The sequence below is a fragment of the Bombina bombina genome, chromosome 1, assembly GCF_027579735.1.
Source record: "Bombina bombina isolate aBomBom1 chromosome 1, aBomBom1.pri, whole genome shotgun sequence".
NCBI lineage: Eukaryota > Metazoa > Chordata > Amphibia > Anura > Bombinatoridae > Bombina > Bombina bombina.
In genome coordinates this window covers 1,222,526,410-1,222,544,610 of record NC_069499.1, presented here as the reverse complement: position 1 = coordinate 1,222,544,610, position 18,201 = coordinate 1,222,526,410, and the positions used below count along the sequence as shown (strand labels likewise).

Here is an 18,201-nt window from a genome sequence, read left to right as displayed (position 1 = left end):
GTAGGTTGATGCAAAGTATCTCCCAAGGGAAACAATTTCTTAGATGCAATAACAGAAGAATTTTGAGAAGGTGAAGTGTACTGCAATATGCCACACTCAGGTAGATGCGGAGGAATTGTGACACAAGATTCTGACTGAGAAGTTATCTGGAGTTCAGTAGGCATGCTTATTTGAGTTTGAATATCAGAGCTAAATTCTCCAGGGATTATCTCTGGTAAACTGAAAGGTTGTATATCTGGAACAGAATTATCTTTTGCTTCTAGCACAGGGTTTACAGGTATTGAGGCAGCATGAGAGGGATGCAAGAATTCAATAGTTGGAAACAGTTTTTGTAGTTGTTGTAGAGTCTGAGAAGAGATACCATTAGATGCTTTAAGAAGAGACTGATAGTGACTATAGACATCATCCAGCTCGGTGTTGACAGTGTCAGGAGGCAAGAGAGGGTCTGGTACAACAGAATCTAAAACAGGGGAATCAGGCTGAGTTTCCTCTTTGCACTTCTGATTTTCTGTGGGCAGAAGGATTTTCTTCTTCTTCTTCTTTTTCTTAGAGAGCTTAGATTTCTTCCCAGTATGAGGCTTCTTAAGTTGCTGCCATTGTGGCTTGTAGTAAGGTTGAGAACAGAAATCCTCTTCATCACTGGATGCATAATTCTGATGTGATAAATCAGCATAGTAGTTGAGCGGACCTTTACTCCTAACAGCAGTCTGTAAACCAGATGTCCTTTCTTCCAGCTCTGAATCTGTCCAATCTAACGAATCCATGGTAATATCAGTATTTCCATGAGAGGTTTCATGATGGGAGCTGTCTGTATCATCCATGTTGTAAATATAACAACCAAGGATGTCATTATAGCAAATAGGTTGAGGTCTTGTCTGAGTTTGTGGCGAATTAAAGTTGCGCTCATACCAGTCTAATGCCAATTCAGCTGGATCTGTGAAGTCATCCTCCTTGTTGACATATACAGACTCAGAATCAGTATCATCAGGATAGGAATCACAAACATGAGGAACAGATGAAATTCTAGAAAAGTGGTTCTGTCTCTTTAAATCTTTAAAGATCTGATTTTTTTCTGCTGAAGCTATGGTTAAATCCTCTTCATTTTCATAGTCAGATTCAGGATCAGTTTCACCAAAATGGTAACCACGAACATGAGTAGAGGATTGTCTAGAATGGGAGTACTGTGTCTTTAAATTTTTTAAAGTTTGAAAATCTTCTGTTTTTCCTTTAGGGATTGCTTGGGTCTGAGTTATGTTGTAATTTTTTATTTTCCTTTGAGGGTCGGTGCATCCACTACCACTGCGGATCCCTTTTTTAGGCATTAACATTCTGTCATGATCCGGTGTACATGCGCTCAGGAAACAGACCCTCGGGGCAGTGGTAGGGATTTGAAGACACCGACCCCTGACCCGGGGAAGAGTATCCTGGACGTGGATAGATGATATTCTGTGATTCATAGTTGCTAGAAGTTATTGTAGAATAAATGGAGAGTGCAACATTTGTATACAATATATTCTGAGTTCACTGTGACTTATAGTTAGTTAATAGAAGTAACTGCAGGATTCAATGAGAGAGAAATATAGCAAAGTGGAATGTTCAGGCTTCAGAGTAATCTGGTGAAAGTTTGACACTTAGATGCAAACTAAGGATTGTTGCAGGTTCACAGTACATAATATTATATAAAGCTGTATGTCAGAGTTAAAGCACAGCTGCACAGGTACTTAGACAAGCTGCAAGTTTAGGCATTAATTACTGTTTGTGCATTTAGATGCAAACTTGGTTTATTGCAGGTTCACAGTACATATTATTATAATGAGCTGTATGTCAGTAATTAGCAGAGCAGCACAGGTGAAAGTTAAGTTTAAGGCATTAATTACTGTTTGAACATATATTGGAGAATCACAGGAAAGCTTTTAATTGAACACATAGATGCAGAGTTCAGAATATGTTAACATATTTGCAGCAGGATATTTCAGCAATGACAACTTGTAGCAGAGAAATAGTTATAAAGTTCTGAGTAAGATGCTGTTGTAATTAGAGAGTGATGGTAAGCAAAAGCATAGTTGAATTATAATAAAGTTCAGAGATTGTTAAGTAGCTGTGTCCAGGAAACAGAATGGAGATATTTTTGATACTTGCGGTTTGATGATATTTTGCATAGGTAATAGGAAATGCTGTATCTTGGAATAGTTGCTAAGTTCATGCAGGAAACAGTCACAGACCTCTGTTCAGGATCACAACTTCAATGTTAATGCCAGGCACATTAGACCTGAGAAGGCTTAAAAAGAGGCTGAGGTAATCAGGTGCATGAATGATTAATCAGGCAGGCAGGCTGAATGTGAATACTGCCCAAATGCAGCAGTCAGAAAAGGATTTCTTAAAGGGATAGTGACATTAGGCTGAGATATGTTACATTTGCAGAGGCTTAGATTCAAGATAATAACAGAGGTAAAAAGTGTATTAATATAACTGTGTTGGTTATGCAAAACTAGGGACTAGGTAATAAAGGGATTATCTATCTTTTATCAATGGGGCAGTTTCGGCTGAAAAAAAACACCTGCAAAAAAGCAGCGTAAAACTCCTAACGCAGCCCTATTGATTCCTATGGGGAAAATACATTTATGTCTACACCTAACACCCTAACATGAACCCCGAGTTTGAACACCCCTAATCTTACACTTATTAACCCCTAATCTGCCGCCACCGACATCGCCGCAACCTGCATTATATTATTAACCCCTAATCTGCCTCTCCGGACACCGCCGCCACCTACATTATACTTATGAACCCCTAATCTGCTGCCCCCAACATCGCCGCCACCTACATTATAGTTATTAACCTCTAATCTTCCGCCCCCAATGTCGCCGCCACTATAATAAAGTTATTAACCCCTTAATCTAAGTCTAACCCTAAACCTAACCCCCCCTAGCTTAAATATAATTTAAATAAATCGAAATAAAATTCCTATCATTAACTAAATTAGTCCTATTTAAAACTAAATACCTATAAAATAAACCCTAAGATAGCTACAATATAACTAATAATTACATTGTAGCTATTATAGGATTTATTTTTATTTTACAGGCAAGTTTGTATTTATTTTAACTAGGTAGAATGGTTATTAAATAGTTATTAACTATTTAATAACTATCTAGCTAAAATAAGTACAAATTTACCTGTAAAATAAACCCTAACCTAAGTTACAATTACACCTAACACTACACTATAAATAAATTAATTACCTAAATTAAATTAAACTTATTACAATAAAATAAAATAAACTAAAGTACCAAAAAAAACCCCCACTAAATTACAAAAAATAATAAAATAATTACAAGAATTTTAAACTAATTACACCTACTCTAAATCCCCCTAATAAGATAAAAAATCCCCCCAAAATAAAAAAAGCCCTACCCTATACTAAATTACAAATAGCCCTTAAAAGGGCCTTTTGCAAGGCATTGCCCCAAAGTAATCAGCTCTTTTACCTGTAAAAAAAATTACAATACCCCCTCCCCCAACATTACAACCCACCACCCACACACCCAACCCTACTCTAAAACCCACCCAATTCCCCCTTAATAAAACCTAACACTAACCCCTTGAAGATCACCCTACCTTGAGACGTCTTCACCCAACCGGGCAGAAGTGGACCTCCAGACGGCCAGAAGTCTTCATTCGATCTGGGCAGAAGAGGACCTCCAGACGGGCAGAAGTCTTCATCCAGGCGGCATCTTCTATCTTCATCCATCTGGAGCGGAGCGGGTCCATCTTCAAGTCAGCTGACGCAGAGCATCCTCTTCCAACCACATCCAACTGAAGAATGAAGGTTCCTTTAAATGACGTCATCCAAGATGGCGTCCCTTGAATTCCGATTGGCTGATAGGATTCTATCAGTCAATCGGAATTAAGGTAGGAAAAATCCTATTGGCTGATGCAAACAGCCAATAGGATTGAGCTCGCATTCTATTGGCTGTTCCAGCCCGGCTGGCTGAAGACGGCTCAAGGTAGGGTGATCTTCAATGGGGTAGTGTTAGGTTTTTTTAAGGGGGGATTGGGTGGGTTTTAGAATAGGGGTGTATGGGTGGTGGGTTGTAATGTTGGGGGGGTATTGTATTTGTTTTTTTTTACAGGTAAAAGAGCTGATTACTTTGGGGCAATGCCCCGCAAAAAGCCCTTATTATTTTGGGGGGCTTTTTTTATTTATTTTATTAGAGGGCTTAGATTAGGTGTAATTAGATTAAACTTCTTGTAATAGTTTTTTATTTTTTGTAATTTAGTGGGTTTTTTTTAATATAGTTTAGTTTATTTAATTGTATTTTATTTTAGATCATTCTAGTTAGTTTATTTAATTAATTAATTTATTGATAGTTAGGTGTATTTGTAACTTAGGTTAGGATTTATTTTACAGGTAATTTTGTAATTATTTTAACTAGGTAGCTATTAAATAGTTAGTAACTATTTAATAGCTATTGTACCTAGTTAAAATAAATACAAAGTTGCCTGTAAAATAAATATAAATCCTAAAATAGCTACAATGTAACTATTAGTTATATTGTAGCTGTATTAGGGTTTAATTTACAGGTAAGTATTTAGTTTTAAATAGGAATAATTTTATTTAGATTTATTAAAAATAGATTTAAGTTAGGGGGGTGTTAGGGTTAGGGTTAGACTTAGGTTTAGGGGTTAATACATTTATTAAAGTTGTGGCGATGTCCGGTCGGCAGATTAGGGGTTAATAATTGTAGTTAGGGGGCGGCGACGTTGAGGGTGGCAGATTAGGGGTTCATAGGTATAATGTAGGTGGCGGCGATGTCTCGTCAGCAGATTTGGGGTTAAATAATTTTATTATAGTGTTTGCGATGTGGGGGGACCTCGGTTTAGGGGTTAATAGGTAGTTTATGGGTGTTAGTGTACTTTTTAGCACTGTAGTTAAGAGCTTTATGTTCCGACATTAGCCCATAAAACTCTTAAAGGGACACTGTACCCAAATTTTTTCTTTTGTAATTCAGAAAGAGCATGCAATTTTAAGCAACTTTCTAATTTACTCCTATTATCAATTTTTCTTCGTTCTCATTATTTGAAAAAGAAGGCATCTAAGCTTTTTTTTGGTTTCAGTACTCTGGACAGCACTTTTTTATTGGTGGATGAATGTATCCACCAATCAGCAAGGACAACCCAGGTTGTTCACCAAAAATCTAAACTTACATTCTTGCATTTCAAATAAAGATACCAAGAGAATGAAGAAAATTTGATAATAGGAGTAAATTAGAAAGTTGCTTAAAATTTCATGCTCTATCTGAATCACGAAAGGAAATTTTTGGGTACAGTGTCCCTTTAACTACTGACTTTTAAATGCGGTAGGAGTCTTGGAGGTAGAGGCCGTACCGCTCACTTCTTCCAAGAATTGTAATACGGGCGTTAGCCAAATCCCATTAAATAGATAGGATACGCAATTGACGTAAGGGGATTTGCGGTATGGAAAAGTTGCGGAAGAAAAGTGAGCGGTAGACCCTTTCCTGCCTGACTTGTAATTCCAGCGGGCGTTAAAAAGCAGCATTAGGACCCCTTAATGCTGGTTTTTAAAGCTAACACAGAACTCGTAATCTAGTCGTTAGTTAATTGTAGTTATTTTATTTTGATTTATTTAAATTATATTTAAGTTAGGGGGGGTTAGGTTTAGGGTTAGACTTAGATTTAGGGGTTAATACATTTAATATAGTGGTGGCGACATTGTGGGTGGCAGATTAGGGGTTAATAAATGTAGGTAGGTGTCGGCGATGTTAGGGACGGAAGATTAGTGGTTAATAAAATGTAACTAGTGTTTGCGAGGCCGGAGTGTGGCGGTTTAGGGGTTAATATATTTATTACAGTGGCGGCGATGTCCGTTCGGCAGATTAGGGGTTAAAAAATTTATTTAAGTGTTTGCGATGTGCGGGGGGGGCCTCGGTTTAGGGGTTAATAGGTAGTTTATGGGTGTTAGTGTACTTTTTATCACTTTAGTTAAGAGTTTTATGTTACGGCGTTAGCCCATAAACTACTGACTTTTAAATACGGTAGGAGTCTTGACAGGAGAGGCTGTACCGCTCACTTTCTCCAAGACTCGTAATACCGGCGTTAGGAAAATCCCATTAAAAATATATGATATGCAATTGACGTAGGGGGATTTGCGGTATGCTCGAGTCGCGGGAAAAAAGTGAGCGGTACACCTGTACCTGCCAGACTCAAAATACCAGCGGGCTTTAAAAAGCAGCGTTGGGACCTCTCAACGCTGCTTTTTAAGGCTAACGCAAGACTCGTAATCTAGACGTTAGGTTGCCTACAAATAAAGGGCAAATTAAGAAGAGCGGGGAACCTTATACTTTATGAACTGGCATCACTAATCATTTATATAAAATGATGTGATGGTTTATTAATTAACAATTTTTTAAAAATAGTCTCCTACACCCTCATCAATGGATACAAGTAGCTGCTTCTATGAGAGCTACTATGTGCTGCTTTGACACCCCAAAGTATGTTGACATAATGTATAGCTACTACTTCAACTGAAATCTATAGTTTGTGAGGTCCAATAAAATTAGAATAGGAAATGTTTTTCCGTATATTATGTTATTCTTATATAAAAAAATAAATTTAATTAGGGGCAGAATAATCTGACTATGAGTTAATTCCTAAGCAACCCGGGCCACTATATTGAAATGACTATGGAAAAAATCTAGTGAGATCACTATAACCAGCAACAGCAACCAAGATGTTTCTGCCACAGCCACTCAAACATTGGTACCTATATTACATAGTTACTAATGTTTCAGCCAATTAACCATAACTGCAACCCCTGCAATGTCCGGGTACAGCAAAATGTGCCCTATCTTATGCTAATGTTTTTGTGGGTTGGTGGGAGCTCCAGTACATTTACTCAGACCATAATCCCTTAATTAGTAAAACCATTCTGTACAAATACTTTATTGACAGCATGCTCTTTTTACTATAAAAATAAAGAGAGTATTTATATTAAATCATATTTTAATCTCAATTCATCGGGCTTAAAATTTACAGGAGAGTTTAATAATACTATGATTATTTTTTGGGATTTGTCCTTGCAAGGAATATCAGTGCTTATTAGAATACATCTACTTATTGTAAACCAAAATCAGGTAATACAATTTTACATGCTAAGTCATCTCATCCTAAACATTTGGTTATAGCAATTCCCAAAAGTCAATTTATTAGACTCAAATGTAATACCAATTCAGCAGACCTTGTAAATAGGCTTTTTACAGAGGGGTTATCCCTTGGATGAGAGAGTTGTGTTTAGTAACCCTTATTCACCACAATTTTACAAAATTGTTACTATTCTAAAGAAACATTTACATTTGATCGGGAATGATTCAGCATTGGTACAGGTTGCAAAAAATTGCAAATTTGTATCAGGAAAACTCATTACTTTGGGGTCTATACTATCACCAAGTATGATTGTGGAAATAGGTCTACTTCTTGGCTTCACTCAAAGGGTTTAATGTCATTATTCAGGTTGTAAAGCCCGCAAGGTGGTTTCATTAGGTAAGGATTTCAAATCTGCTATGACTGGTGAAGTGTTCAATGTCTCCTTCCATGCTACGTGCAGATCTAAATGGGTTGTGTGTCTCATTGAATGCAATCCTTGTCACCAACAATACGTAGGTCAAACGTCTTGAGAACTGCGTGACAGAGTCTGTGAACATCTTAACGATGTGGAAAATTACCAAAAAGATTCTGCAAACAACAAACATTTTAATAATGTTCATTTTTCTAATGTTCCCGAGTTCACAGTAAAAATCATAGAAATAATTAAACCACATCCCAGAGGAGGTGATAGACATAAATATCTTATCAAGTGTGAACTCTTTTGTACTTTTTAAATTGGGGGCTAGGTTCCCATATGGCATTAACATGGAATGGGAAATCTCATACTACACTGGCTAAACTAAATCAATGCAAAGTATTAAAAATATTAAAAACAAAAAATAAAAAAGCTACCATTAACTAAAATGCTTGATCCCCAGGAACTGGTTAGTCAACTTGGAAAAAACTTTATTTTTTAACATATATTCATTTTGTATATATTTATACATATTTTAAAAGTCATATTGTATGTATAATCCTTTTTCATGATTTCCCTTAAATGTGAATAGGAATTATTCAGATCCATCCCGCCCCTGAACGTTTACTGGTTGTTTAAGGCTTAAATAGAAAATCATGAAAGGTAATAGTCATCTATGATTAAGCGAGAATGCAGCGCAAAATGCATCAGGGTTGTTAGTCCTTGTTACCCCACATGTATGACGTCTTGTTTTTCTAAATAATAAAACTTTTGTTTTTAACTGGCTTACCTCCAGGATCGTTTTTTCTTGTTGCCTAACTGCAACCCGCTCTAATGTACGTTGAACTGCAATCTTCCCCACCACAGCAAACATTATAGGTTCCCATTGAAGTTACATTACTCGAAATTTGACTGAAGTCTTCTTTTTTAAGCTCTTAATAATGGCAATCATACAAATGACAGAATACTAAAAGTGTCACAAAATTGTCAACCCACTTATTTGTGAACAATTTGTGACTACAATTATAAATAAAGTCCAAAAATGGCATATACAAAAATAAAGGAAAATTCATTTTTGAGTGCAAGAACAATTAAAAATAGTGAAACTCCTTTTTGTGAACATGCAGACATTTTTGTAAGCAATCCCTGGTTTTTTAAATCCCTGGTTAGAAAAAGATGACCGGAACAATAAAAGGGTTCCTAAAAGATAATATATATATATATATATATATATATATATATATATATATCAGGGGCGTATTAAGGCATAGGCCAACAAGGCCGGTGCCTAGGGCAGCAGATTTTTAACGGGCAGCAGAATTTTGAGTCCCTAGGGCCACTCTACTGAACTCAGGGTGGGGTGGCTAAATCAACCAATTAGTAATGACTTAAATGGCTAGCCCGGCTTTTGCTATCCTATGGAATTGCATGTGGGTGCGCATGACGTGGTGACAGTGGAGGCGGAGCTCACTTGCGCAGCCTGGCCTGCACTGAGAGGGAATGCGGTATTCTTCCTGGCTCCACCACATGATTGAGACTCACACAGACTACACAGTGCAGTGTGCACTACAATGTGACCACTGTGAAACAGCATATGCCTTTCTCCCTTCAATATATCTTCATTGGGCATTAAAATACTTAAACGGATTAGTCACTAAATACTTGTACATTTACTGTTTGTCTATCTGTCATACATGCAAAGAATAAGTATTTATTGCTGAATCTATACAACTATGTGACTTAAAAAACAAGTATTTTTAAAGGCCAGTTTGTATATTCATTACATATTTATCCAAGCAGATATTTTGCTTAAATAACTGTCAATCATCAAAGAAAATGTTTAAGGTCAAACAACTACCTACTGACAAACTATCATACAGTGAAGGATATTTTTTTCTGATATAAACACTTTAATCATCTGACTTGCAAGCCCTAGTGAACATCTACTTAAAAATACATTATTTTTTTAATTTTTTACACCCTGCCCCAAAAATATTATGTCTAAAAAAGGCCTTAAACCTGAGATCTATCTCATTTATGTGATAGTTGCTACCACTTGCTTTGTCCCACACTCCCTAGACAGGCCAAAAATAAAAATCTGTAATCAAAATGCTATTTGATATGCAGCATTGGTAAGTTACAGAATTTGCTTTTGGCCTTTTTAGGGATTGTGGAACATGAACAGTTTTTACACAAATGTTAAGAGATCTTTACTCTGTTAGCAGTTCCCCAGCTAGCTCTATTACACTGACAATTCCATTAGATAATATAGATGAAATATAGTATATTGAGTTAAAAACATTTTTTTGATGTAGATAACGATTATCTAGACTGAAAGGCTTAAAGGAATAGGAAAGTTAAAATTAAACTTGTATAATTGTCATTTTAAAATACTTTTAAAGGTATACTAAACCCAATTTTTTTATTTTATTTAATGAATCAGATAGAGCATGCAATTTTAAGCAACTTTCAAATTTATTTTTATTATCAATTTTTCTTTGTTTCTTTTCTATCTTTATTTGAAAAAGCAGAAATGTAAGATTAGTAGCCAACCCATTTTTGGTTCAGTACTTAGGTAGCAATTGTTGATTGGTGGCTACATGTAGCCACCAATAAGCAAGCACTATCTAGGTGCTGAACCAAAAATAGGCCGGCTCCCAATCTTACATTTCTTTTTTTAAAATAAAGAATTAAAGAGAACAAAGAAAAATTGATAATATAAGTCAATTAGAAAGTTGCTTAAAATTGCATGCTCTATCTGAATCACGAAAGAAAAATTTTGGATTTAATGTCCCTTTAAATTCCCTTCTATTATCAAATTTACTTTGCTATCCTTGATATCCATTATTGAAAAGAATATGTACTTTCCCTACGTTTCTGAGAGCTAGCTGATGATTGGTGGCTACACACATTTGCTCCCATTAGTGCATTGCTGCTTGGGAGATCACTTTAACTATGTGTAGAGTTCCTTTGAAGGGGTTAGTTATATACAAGCATTAGTGCAATAATAAAATACTATAACATATTAGAGCATTTTCTTTGTGCACATTTGTATCCCTTTAATGTGACCCCAATACTGATAAAACCAAATGATGATCTTCATTTGCCAGATTTCCAAAACAATGTTAAACCTCAACAGTTATTCTGAAAAGACTAAGAGCATATACATCACAGACAAGAGGGTCTAGTTTAAATGTTTTAATATGTAACATGTTTTACAGTTAATCATGGCCTAGATTTAGAGTTTGGCGGTAGCCGTGAAAACCAGCGTTAGAGGCTCCTAACGCTGGTTTTAGGCTACCTCCGGTATTTGGAGTCACTCAAAATAGGGTCTAACGCTCACTTTTCAGCCGCAACTTTTCCATACCGCAGATCCCCTTACGTCAATTGCGTATCCTATCTTTTCAATGGGATTTTTCTAACTCCGGTATTTAGAGTCGTGTCTGAAGTGAGCGTTAGAAATCTAACGACAAAACTCCAGCCGCAGGAAAAAAGTCAGTAGTTAAGAGCTTTCTGGGCTAACGCCGGTTCATAAAGCTCTTAACTACTGTACTCTAAAGTACACTAACACCCATAAACTACCTATGTACCCCTAAACCGAGGCCCCCCCACATCGCCGCCACTCGATTAATTTTTTTTAACCCCTAAACTGCCGACCGCCACCTACGTTATCCTTATGTACCCCTAATCTGCTGCCCCTAACACTGCCGACCCCTATATTATATTTATTAACCCCTAATCTGCCCCCCACAACGTCGCCGCCAGCTACCTACACTTATTACCCCTAATCTGCCGACCGCAAAGTGCCGCCACCTACGTTATCCTTATGTACCCCTAATCTGCTGCCCCTAACACCGCCGACCCCTATATTATATTTATTAACCCCTAATCTGCCCCCCTCAACGTCGCCTACACTTATTAACCCCTAATCTGCCGAGCGGACCGCACCGCTACTATAATAAAGTTATTAACCCCTAATCCGCCTCACTAACCCTATAATAAATAGTATTAACCCCTAATCTGCCCTCCCTAACATCGCCGACACCTAACTTCAATTATTAACCCCTAATCTGCCGAGCGGAGCTCACCGCTATTCTAATAAATGGATTAACCCCTAAAGCTAAGTCTAACCCTAACACTAACACCCCCCTAAGTTAAATATAATTTACATCTAACGAAATTAATTATCTCTTATTAAATAAATTATTCCTATTTAAAGCTAAATACTTACCTGTAAAATAAACCCTAATATAGCTACAATATAAATTATAATTACATTGTAGCTATTTTAGGATTAATATTTATTTTACAGGCAACTTTGTAATTATTTTAACCAGGTACAATAGCTATTAAATAGTTAAGAACTATTTAATAGCTACCTAGTTAAAATAATTACAAAATTACCTGTAAAATAAATCCTAACCTAAGTTACAATTAAACCTAACACTACACTATCATTAAATTAATTAAATAAAATACCTATAATTACCTACAATTAAACCTAACACTACACTATCAATACATTAATTAAATATAATATCTACAAATAACTACAATGAAATAAACTAACTAAAGTACAAAAAATAAAAAAGAACTAAGTTACAAAAAATAAAAAAATATTTACAAACATAAGAAAAATATTACAACAATTTTAAACTAATTACACCTACTCTAAGCCCCCTAATAAAATAACAAAGACCCCCAAAATAAAAAATGCCCTACCCTATTCTAAATTACTAAAGTTCAAAGCTCTTTTACCTTACCAGCCCTGAACAGGACCCTTTGCGGGGCATGCCCCAAGAAGTTCAGCTCTTTTGCCTGTAAAAAAAAACATACAATACCCCCCCCAACATTACAACCCACCACCCACATACCCCTAATCTAACCCAAACCCCCCTTAAATAAACCTAACACTTAGCCCCTGAAGATCATCCTACCTTGTCTTTACCTCACCAGATATCACCGATCCGTCCTGGCTCCAAAATCTTCATCCAACCCAAGCAGGGGCTGGCGATCCATCATCCGGTGGCTGAAGAGGTCCAGAAGAGGCTCCAAAGTCTTCATCCTATCCAGGAAGAAGAGGCGATCCGGACCGGCAACCATCTTGATCCAAGCGGCATCTTCTATCTTCATCCGATGACGACCGGCTCCATCCTGAAGACCTCCACCGCGGACCCATCTTCTTCCGGCAACGTCCAACTGAAGAATGACGGTTCCTTTAAGGGACGTCATCCAAGATGGCGTCCCTCGAATTCCGATTGGCTGATAGGATTCTATCCTGGATAGGATGAAGACTTTGGAGCCTCTTCTGGACCTCTTCAGCCACCGGATGATGGATCGCCAGCCCCCGCTTGGGTTGGATGAAGATTTTGGAGCCAGGACGGATCGGTGATACCTGGTGAGGTGAAGACAAGGTAGGATGATCTTCAGGGGCTTAGTGTTAGGTTTATTTAAGGGGGGTTTGGGTTAGATTAGGGGTATGTGGGTGGTGGGTTGTAATGTTGGGGGGGTATTGTATGTTTTTTTTTACAGGCAAAAGAGCTGAACTTCTTGGGGCATGCCCCGCAAAGGGCCCTGTTCAGGGCTGGTAAGGTAAAAGAGCTTTGAACTTTAGTAATTTAGAATAGGGTAGGGCATTTTTTATTTTGGGGGTCTTTGTTATTTTATTAGGGGGCTTAGAGTAGGTGTAATAAGTTTAAAATTGTTGTAATATTTTCTTATGTTTGTAAATATTTTTTTATTTTTTGTAACTTAGTTCTTTTTTATTTTTTGTACTTTAGTTAGTTTATTTCATTGTAGTTATTTGTAGGAATTGTATTTAATTTATTTATTGATAGTGTAGTGTTAGGTTTAATTGTAGGTAATTGTAGGTATTTTATTTAATTAATTTAATGATAGTATAGTGTTAGGTTTAATTGTAACTTAGGTTAGGATTTATTTTACAGGTAATTTTGTAATTATTTTAACTAGGTAACTATTAAATAGTTCTTAACTATTTAATAGCTATTGTACCTGGTTAAAATAATTACAAAGGGGGGAACTTCCGGGCGGCGGCCATGACAGGTCGCATAATACCATTCTGCTCCAGTGCTCTAGCTACCTTTAAACATTATAATTGCTTAATTGGCTCATCTGTTTGGTTTTTGTTCTGATCCCTGTCACATTTAAGCTCCTTCATCAGATGAGCCCAAAATTGATGTGATGGAGTTGACTGCGAGCTCCCGGAGCGAACTTCAGGGCTGAGGCCTTCAATATACCCGCCGGCAGGACCTGTCTGGGCCTGTCGTTACGCAGCACATAGTGCTGATATCATCTACCTTGAAGAGGATTTTACATTTCTCCTTACCGGATGGAGTCTAACAATACTAACCTGCATTCCCTGCTAAAGGCCCTGCTAGATGAACATCACCTAAGTCTTACACTTGCACTGGACACAGCATGGGCTGTCAGCGACAACCTGGCATGGCGCCCCCATGTAGAGGATACTGTGAATATACCGCTTGAATCTGCCGGCAAGATAGAGGGACTGGTCACGGCATGGCACTCTGGTGCTCCCCTTACAGGCAGCTGCCCTACACACGGCTCTAAATCAACAACTGGCTCAGACCGCAACCTTGAGATAGGTGAGGTACCCTTGCCCGCGCATACTCGCTCTCCTTCTGCCCCGCACTCGGATCCCGGGGCGGACACGGGGAGTTGCAGTGTGGGTGGCCGGGGGAGTTGGCGCATCACCGAGCAAATGGCCACTATGTGGCCGCATCCAGTAATACCACCGCAGGGCAGGAATATGAAGTCCCTTCTAACGATTGTAACCCCGGTCATGGGCGCATCTTGTTCCAGGCCCAGATTAGAGAGTGGCATTAGTTGGTGGCCAAATGCCTGGGGCCCTGCATGTAAGCTTTGCAAACGCTTGAAATGTGGAATACTGAGCAACAAAACAGGCGTGGGATAAACATTGCTTGGTACATAGCTTACGGTGGGGGATCATAACATTTCTACAATCCCTTCCATGACTGTCTGTTCAAAAGGACACAAACTTCCATATCCTTTAATAAGACACTATTTCTAATTTTACATTTACTGCTACCAGAGGTTTTGCACTATATGGTTTTGTTCAGTAAGCTTTAACACTCGCAAGATAGTTGGCGAGTTTATTACCTCTAAACTCAGTAACAAAGTCTGGATAAAAAAGATTTCATAATCTTATGTAGGTACATGATTGTTCTTTAGCCAACTATAGGAGCAATGCTTATCTTAATATGTATTGGTAGGTTAAATATGTTCTTAGCATTTTTACTGTATGACAACTAGCTATCTTTTATGTGTTTCACTGTTTATAATAAGTATAGAGGCTTTGTATATACTAACTGGAGATATCATACCGCAGTCAGAGCAGAAATTTGAAAATACTTCTCTTGCAGCAGTTTAATGACTATAGCAACAAAAAAAAAAAAGTGCTTATTTACTGTCTAACTAACTTATCTCTACAGGTGAAACTTGGAAATACACTCACTCTGACTAATCCTTAGTTATATTCCTGTAGTTTCTACTAGGCTGAGGCTTGGCGAGAGGGATAGTGTAGTAACCTAAAACTATCACATGTTATGGCAGTACCCTACGGAAAATAGGCTTCCACCTACTATGTTTTTGCAGGACAAATATATTTTTTCTTTCCCAACTTGTAGAACTAACTTCACTTCAATTATTCCCCAGAACAACTTCCACAGTTATATATAAGAATGCTTGCTTCTGATCTTCCATTGGCATGTTTTGGATTCTCGCTGTCTGCGGCCGGGACGGCGAGATCCAATCTTTTTGTAATGGGAAGCGGGTGAGTGTTTTTTATCTAAACTTCTGCTTGCCATGCCTGCTTTAATCATACTCGTAGGCGAATAACTATCATTTATTCCCAGAATAGGATTCAAATATACTGTAGAGTATCCCCTCACTTCTTTTTGTTTGTTTGATGCCTTCATTAATACATTCAAATCTATATTATATGACTAATTGTGGTCTGCTAGATTCAGGATATGAGTCATATTGCTCGCCTGACAAAACATCCCCCCCTGGATTATTGGCCCATAGCCTGAAGTATCTACCTCTTAAGACCTGCTAGATAACACTGTGCCCTTGCAAAATGCTCTATTCAGAATTCTAACTTCCCGTGTTATAGCAACTGTGCACTTCCTTCTGACTGTGGACATTTATTTTGTTTTATTTTGTTATAAGAGTATCGTGCCGCTTTAGTTATATTCCCATGCATTGGACTCCTGAGGTAAACCCAATTTTTTTTTTTTTTTTTAAAGAGTAAATCTGATTTTATCCTCTATTTACCAAAAATACCGAAATATAATAGTTTTTACTTTTTTTCATAGCCCCCTGTTACATAGCATGTTAGTTCTGAAGAAAACCATAAAATAGAGGTTCTTCAATTAGGGTCCATGAGAGGCCCTCTTGTAATAATGTTTACCCACATCTCGTTTGATTATAGCAAATTTGTGGCCCAAGAGTGGCCGCTTTCATATTATAGTGGGTATAGCGCTTGAGCAGTACTTACTACTTGCAATGAATGGGTAAAGTGCATATTGTCTACCTGTCTGTTTTGTCCTAGTTACCTGTTCTGTAATAACTTATGTCATTTTTTGTTATGCATTGACAATTGTTTTAATGTCTGTTTTGAAAGAACCTCAATAAAAATAATTAAAAAAAAAAAAAAAAAAAAAATAATTACAAAGTTGCCTGTAAAATAAATATTAATCCTAAAATAGCTATAATATAATTATAATTTATATTGTAGCTATATTAGGATTTATTTTACAGGTAAGTATTTAGCTTTAAATAGGAATAATTTATTTAATAAGAGATAATTAATTTCGTTAGATGTAAATTATATTTAACTTAGGGGGGTGTTAGTGTTAGGGTTGACTTAGCTTTAGGGGTTAATCCATTTATTAGAATAGCGGTGAGCTCCGCTCGGCAGATTAGGGGTTAATAATTGAAGTTAGGTGTCGGCGATGTTAGGGAGGGCAGATTAGGGGTTAATACTATTTATTATAGGGTTATTATAGGGTTAGTGAGGCGGATTAGGGGTTAATAACTTTATTATAGTAGCGCTCAGGTCCGCTCGGCAGATTAGGGGTTAATAAGTGTAGGCAGGTGGAGGCGACGTTGTGGGGGGCAGATTAGGGGTTAATAAATATAATATAGGGGTCGGCGATGTTAGGGCAGCAGATTAGGGGTACATAGGGATAATGTAAGTAGCGGCGGTTTACGGAGCGGCAGATTAGGGGTTAATAATAATATGCAGGGGTCAGCGATAGCGGGGGCGGCAGATTAGGGGTTAATAAGTGTAAGGTTAGGGGTGTTTAGACTCGGGGTACATGTTAGAGTGTTAGGTGCAGACGTAGGAAGTGTTTCCCATAGCAAACAATGGGGCTGCGTTAGGAGCTGAACGCGGCTTTTTTCCAGGTGTTAGGTTTTTTTTCAGCTCAAACAGCCCTATTGTTTTCTATGGGGGAATCGTGCACGAGCACGTTTTTGAGGCTGGCCGCTTGCGTAAGCAACTCTGGTATCGAGAGTTGAAGCTGCGTTAAATATGCTCTACGCTCCTTTTTTGGAGCCTAACGCAGCCTTTATGTGGACTCTCAATACCAGAGTTATTTTTATGGTGCGGCCAGAAAAAAGCCGGCGTTAGCTACGGGGGTCCTTACCGACAAAACTCTAAATCTAGCCGCATGTTTCTCCAGTCATATTTTTACACACTAATTGAATAGATATTTGTTTATCATTAATATATATCTACATTATAATGCATTTTAAAATGATGTAATCTTTATCAACCCTTATTTACAAATTCTGACCATAGATGTATGTGATTTATGGCACATTTGTCTTTTTGAACATGAAGCATTCAGAAGAGCATATTTGCATACAATGGAAATGGGCTCCATGAATTAAGCAGTGAATGTTGCAATGGAGCCCCTGCAGAGTCATGGCAGCATTTTGCAACATAAGAAGCAGTGGTCATCCGACCACTGTATCTTACCATCTCTGCCACCTCTAAGTTGGCGGAAAGAAATAACCTCAAAAACATTGGGTTGATTGACAGACCCTTCTCTCGCTTGATTGGTAACGCAAGAGAAGGGGATGGCATTACACATTTAAGTAAGTGTGTAAGATACCTCCAGGCTGCGGATGTACAGTGCCCGCTGCCCATTGAATGCAAAGTCGGGCATACTGCTTCTCAAGTTGAGAACCTTGTCTGCTCTGGCTTCGGAAATGGGACCCAATGTATGTAAACTGTTATGAACTGTAAATCAGTTTGAAAACATATTCAACTTATTTTATTCTGATTTTAAATACATCAGGGAAATACAAGTAATTATGCATTATTTTTTCATGAATTGAAGCTTCGGTATTCAGAATCTAACATATCTTAAAAGGGAATTTTTCTGTCTCAAAAATGAACCTTTTTTGAAAATGCAATTACTTTGCTCAGTGCAGAAATAATGCCTTAGTTATTTGTATTGACACTTTAGAGAGCACATACAAATTATATGCTCACTGTATGGAATAGTGTGTGAATCTTTTTATTAATTGTAATAATAATGCAGATTTTTTTT

At 37.5% G+C, this 18,201-nt stretch overlaps 1 protein-coding gene across 2 annotated transcripts in view; it reads left to right on the top strand.

Moving 5' to 3' along the window:
• Nucleotides 1–18,201, top strand: part of LOC128647604 (5-hydroxytryptamine receptor 3A-like) — a 124,280-nt gene that overhangs the window by 78,113 nt on the left and 27,966 nt on the right. The window lies entirely within an intron of this gene.